Raw genomic sequence first — 6,213 nt, 5'->3', positions numbered from 1 at the left:
TCTCTTGAAGCCATTTATTTTTTATATTAGTCATCATTTTTAAAAAACAAATATTGGTTAACTAAAATAGATGCAAAATATGCACACCACCTAACGTATTTTTCTATACCATGACTATGTTGCTGAACAGCTTGGCCCAAATCCAGCAAAGCACTTAAATCCATGCTTAAATTTGAGCACATCAGTAGTTTCATAAGAAGTAGATCATGTGGTTAAGTGTTCTGCTTTGGATCAGAACCAGAACACTCATACTTTGAAGGACTGAGCCTCATAAGAGGCTAAAGGTGCATGAATTTGTGGCAAAATAAAACCAGAATTTATTTAATCTTGAAAATTGGACCAGATTAATCAAAATAACCCTTGCAAAAATATATGTGCAGAGCTTTAATTTTGTCAGGATAATGTTCATATTGAAAATAAATCCATATGTAACACAGTTAGATATATAATAGTCAATTTACTGATAATGGAATATGCTATGTGATTTGCCACTCAACTGCCTATACTCTGTTTGCATTTTTGTGAAGAAAGGGAGCTTATGACCACAGGGTTGCATAAGCATTAAGTCCTGTTATCCTTTCTTTGCCATCAGCAGAAGTTTTGCTTATGTGATCTTTGACTGAGTGCTGAATAGGCTATTTAGATGGAAGCAGACGCTGTTTTTAAATAAATGTTAAAATAAAGTGCTAGCCATGGAACTTCCCTCTGACATGCCACGGAAATTGTTAAATGAGTTCTGAAAGTACTGTCTCAGTTGCGGCCCAATCTGGCAAGATGTTGAATGGAGGAGGGTCCTTGTTCCCTTCCAGAATTGGACCCTCATTTTGCTGCTGAAAAAAAGCCTTAAAGTAAAACAAAAATTACTACACTTCCAGCAAAGATGATCAGTTAGCTAACCCAATGGAAATAATACACGATGATTGGGCATGCAGTATACAGAAGTGCTGAGGGTGAGGCAGCTAAATCAAAGGAATGCCATGCTCTCTCTCCTCCCACCCGCATCCCTTCTAGTATGTTTTTAATCTACTCTTTTGTGTAGGAATAGAAGCCACCTACTTTTATAATCTGTTTATCACTGCTGTATACATACATTTGGCCAAGATAGTATTTATGATGAAAGGTCTTTTTAATAGATGCTGACATAATACTGAATCCAATTTAAATTATTGAATTAAAAATCACCCAGAGTTCCACTGGAAGTTGCTTATCTGAAGCTATGCATATGAAATGTAAAACCCTTTTAAAAGTGCCAGTTATGAGAAATATAACACGTTATCTCAAAGTGCCAGACAGTAGTGGGAACTACACATTAAAAAAGAGGAAAATTGTCATTTGTGTAATTCTAAGACAAACTTGTAGTTGTTTGTTGTTTCCCTCTGAAATTAAAATAAACTTTAATTTTAGACTTTGATGTTTCAGGACTGTTTCTTTACTGCAAGTCTAATAACTCCTATCTAATAACATATTTTTACAGCTGCACTAATGAAGGGCCATATCCAGCATGGGGCTAAGCTCATTCACCTGCCTTTTGATATTGACTGTAAGTCTGAGCTATAGAGGGGAGCAGCTGAGTGTCAACTAGGCTAAAATTGGGAAATACCACTATGTGGTAGATTCCCGTGGCACTGTGCAGCCACCAAGAGTCCCTCTGTGCCAGCTATGTGAAATGGAGATGTTCTGCTCGGCATTCCTATGCTGAGGCAGATGTGTGACTTGTCAAATTGCCATGTATATTCTTCTTCTTTTGCCTGCTGTATTCTTATTAGGAGGGAGTCAGATGAGAGCTTCCTCTACTGGGGCAACCAATAGCAGCGAAGAAATGGAGTTATCATTTCTGCCCCCATTAGGGGGAAAAAGAGGTAACTGGGAGACACAATTAGCAAGGAGGTTGTGTCATGTTTTTCTTCACAGGTCCTCCCCTTCAGCAGTGTGTCCCCTGCCTCTTACTTGATGCCCTGGCTGGTGCTCCAAGAGGCTGTGCTGGTGCAAGGGTAGCTCTGAAGAGCTCACAGCTTCTGACGTAAGCACTTTCCTTTCACTCATCTGGAGTGTTCTTTATTTTTTAAATGCTGCAAGGGGAAGACTTCTGATTGCTGGTTTGGATAAACAAACTGAGTCATACAGTCACTTCCACCTCTCACCCAATCCCAGCTTGATGCAAAATATTTTAGATGTGTGCTGTGCTGAGGAAAGAAGTGAGAGTTCAGCTTTTTTAAAAAAAAAAAAATAACATAAATGCATCTCTTCAGCTCTTTAAATTTTTTTAAAATAAATAATCTCCTCCCAGCAAAGAGAAACTCCATGTCAAACAATGGTACAAACTACCAGCTATCAACTATGAAGGTAACACACAAAGTGCACAAAATAATTAAGGGCCAGTTTCTGACCCTCTGGTGTTTGATTAATACCGGAGGCCCATAACTGCAAATCAGCCCCTTTGGTTTCAGTGGGGTTACTTGCAGAATTAGATATTGCTCAATATGAGTAATACTGGCAGAATCTGGCCCTATTTTACTTTAACTGCTGTATTTTGCATGCTTTAAAATATTTAGTTCCATCAACTGGCTGCAAGGGGTATGACAATAGCAATATATATTTTTTTAAGTGGAGGTAACTAATGGACTCAATAAGAGGATAGTTGTATTTTGAAATGTTCCCCAGTGATGGCAAATGCACATAGTTCTTAAACTTCTATTTTTTGACTACGGAAACTCTCTTACAGTACAAACTTGCATCCAGACACGATCAATCATAATTATTAGCAATACAAGCATCCTATATAGTAACTGCCTAGGAGTCAGTCTCAGGACAGGTATAATTAGGGCAGTTCTTTCTCCCTCTTCCCCTCAACCTTTTGTTATCATTTAGTGAACTGTCCAGATAGCACCCGTGTTACTTTGCCCATATCTCTTCCATCGTCTCCTCCCTATTGTGACTGACAACAGACATAAATCAAAGCAATTGTCGTCTGCCTCCTGTTCAATCCTTTCTCTGTCCTATAGTGGGATTATGACATTGGAGATAAACCACCCAGCCCCCTCCATTGATGCCTTCCTCATCCAAACTGGGTCAGAACCTTAGAAGTATGTTGGTGTACATTTTGGCACACAACTGAAGAATTTCTTTGTGGAAGTTGGTAATATATATAAAACAAATTAAGATGAAGACAAGGTAATAGCAAGTCACATTCTGATCATTAAAAATACGTATTTTCCTACTCCTTGTTTTTCCAGCATACAGTGGACCGCATACAGTGATGTCCAATGCTCCATGAATGCACAGAGATGTGGTCCACGTTATAGGAAATTGGGTGGAGAGCTGAGTTTCCTCGATGCTGCGTGGCCATGCAGCAGCTGAGGGCTGCGGCGGGGAGAGATGTCTCTCCCCCAGCCCCGGACCTGGCAAGGCCGGGGGGAGAGGTGCCCCTCCTGCGGCACCAACCCCGGAGCTGCTGCAGTGGGGAGAGGTGCTTCTGTCCCTGAGACCAGGGTGCTGCTGCAGGAAGAGAGTTGGGGGGAGTCCTCTCTTCCCGCCGTAGCCCTGGGGCAGCCTGCCCACAACCCCTTTGGCCCCAGCCCTGAGCCCCCTCCTGTACGCTCAACCCCCCCACCCCCACATGAATTTTGTTACATCACCCCAATATTGGTGCATATATCACACATCACCTCTATATTGGTGCACATAACAAAATTCATTCCGCAAATGCCTGGGGGGAAAATCAGAGGGAACACTGGTGGAGAATGGTCCCTTTTACACTCCCCATTTACACCCATTTAGTAGCATTCAGAAATATACATAAGAAAGCCAAACAATATTAATTCATTGATTTAGAACCACTGTTTGTGATTATTCTCTAGATTTATACCATAGGACCCCAACAGTGAATGAGATCTCTGCTGTGGGCTTCCAAGCACAACCTAAAAACCTAGAAGCATCTACAGCTGGGCACAGTTAACACCTAGTTAAAGGAAGTTCTATGGAACTTGCAGTGGGGGAAAAGGGCCTCATGAGTTTCAAGTGAACCCCAGCAACTTGAAACCACTGAATGTTGTCCAATTAACACGAATACAAACAGGATTTATCTGTCTCTGGCTGGAGAATTATATAAATAGAGTCCTGATCTGACAGTGCAAATCACAACTGGTTTCTGAAATCTCGGAAAGAATTCTGAAGCTGAAGTATAGCCTTGTTTGGACTTAAGTTTCAGTGCCTTGGAACAGTTTCTACATGTAATTTTCAGCAGGTAGAAGACAGCACTAAGTAGGCCTCAGAACTTTACCAGTGCAAGTATTAATCATACATACAATGGGGTACTGGGGATTGGAGTGCATGCATTTGTATCTGTTATGGCCCTTTAGCCTTTAAGAACAGGCATTCTGGGAGTTGCAATTCCTAGGGAGGCACCGAGTCCAGAGGTCATGTGACCAGTAATCAGGTGTCCATTTTTGGAACTTACTGTATGGATATTTGCCCTGAGTTCATCAGCCTAAGGGGAGACCAGGGATGAGGCTACTAAAGGGGAATGATGTATCTTCTACCTTCACAGATGACTGAAGCTGGAAAAGCTTCTAATAGTTATTACCCCACTATTTTGTGTTGATTTGCTCTCCATTAGGGATTTTCTTTGCTCAAATCAAGTGAGCCTTGAAGAAAGGCAACTAAGGCTATGTCTACACTAGGGAGCTTACAGCAGCCCAGCTGTACCGCTGCAGCTGTGCCAATGTAAGATAGCTCATGTAGCCACTCTATGCTGCCAGGAGAGAGGTCTCCCATCTCCATAGAACCACTTCCATGAGCAGTGGTACCATTTATGTTGGCAAAAGTTATGTTGCTCAAGGGGATGGGGGGTTTTTTCACACTCCTGAGCGACATAAGTTTTTGCCGCCATAAGTGGCAGTGTAGACATGGCCTTAAGAGTGATTGGTTGAAGTTTTATTTTTACCCTTCCCTAGCAGGTAAGCCAGTGGACAATTTCACATTATGCAAATACCTCTGTCCACCCCATACTGTTTACTGGTGATGAACACATTGTTATGGTTTTAATATACAGTGATGGTGTCATGTTTAGTTGTAATTGTGTTAATCTGAGTATTTCATTCAAAAGTGATAAAAGGAGCTTTCCACTGCAGTATTGCCAAACACAAACGTTCAAAAATTATGAAATTAGCTTTCAAATAATGAGAGAATGTAAAAATAACAGAAATGTTATTTTTATTTGCCTTCTGCTTTTTGAGCCTTTAGGATACATTTTAAAGCTTTCTCCACAGTCACAAGAGCCAGAACTTTGCCTTTTCTTTAAGAATGAAGGCTGAAAATCATCACATATCCACTTGACTCCCAGAGATTGGGCTTTAAGGAAAACAATAATTATCATGAGGCTCATGACAAAATCATGAGAGTTGGCAACAATTGTGTGTGGCTCTCAACCTTTCCAGACTACTGTACCCTTTTCAGGAGTCTGAGTTGTCTTTTGTATGCTTAAGTTTCATCTCACTTAAAAGGTACTTGCTTACAAAATCAGACATAAAAAGACAAAAGTGTCAGCCACCGTATTACTGAAAAATTGTTCTACTTTTTACCATATAATTATAAAATAAAACAGAATATAAATATTTTATTTATATTTCAGTGTATAGTATATAAAGCAATATAAATAAGTCATTGTATGAACTTTTAGTTTGTACTGTTTTGCTAATGTTTTTATGTAGCCTACTGTAAAACTTGCAACTATCTTGACAAGTTGATGTACACCACCTGGAAGACCTCTGCGGATCTCTGGTTGGGAACTTGTTATGCGAGAAGATAGATTAATCCCTCCAATTATAAACAAGCGCATTAATTTGAATTCCTTATAGGGGCTTGTTTTATATCACCGTTTCAACCATGTAACAAAATATAAATGGCTGTGTTGGAGAAATACGTCTATGAACACAAACTCCCCTCAATCTTAAACCATCTTCTGGGCCTTCCATTTAATTGTAGCCATTTACAAACATATTCTTAAAAGTCTTTGGTAGAGACTGACACTTTATTTACAATTGGGGTTTTGCCTTCTGCAGAATATAATCAAAAGGTGAATCATTGCTGTGTAATAACTTTGTAATTAATGCGTTTCTTTTAATTCACTGCAGCTCGCTTAGAAGGGCACTGTACGGTGTATTCCACCCGAAAAGCGGTGCACTTCTTTAAATATGGACAGCGAGAGCTGGAAGA

Source organism: Caretta caretta, chromosome 1, assembly GCF_965140235.1.
Source record: "Caretta caretta isolate rCarCar2 chromosome 1, rCarCar1.hap1, whole genome shotgun sequence".
Lineage (NCBI taxonomy): Eukaryota > Metazoa > Chordata > Testudines > Cheloniidae > Caretta > Caretta caretta.
Note: the sequence above shows the minus strand (reverse complement) of the source record.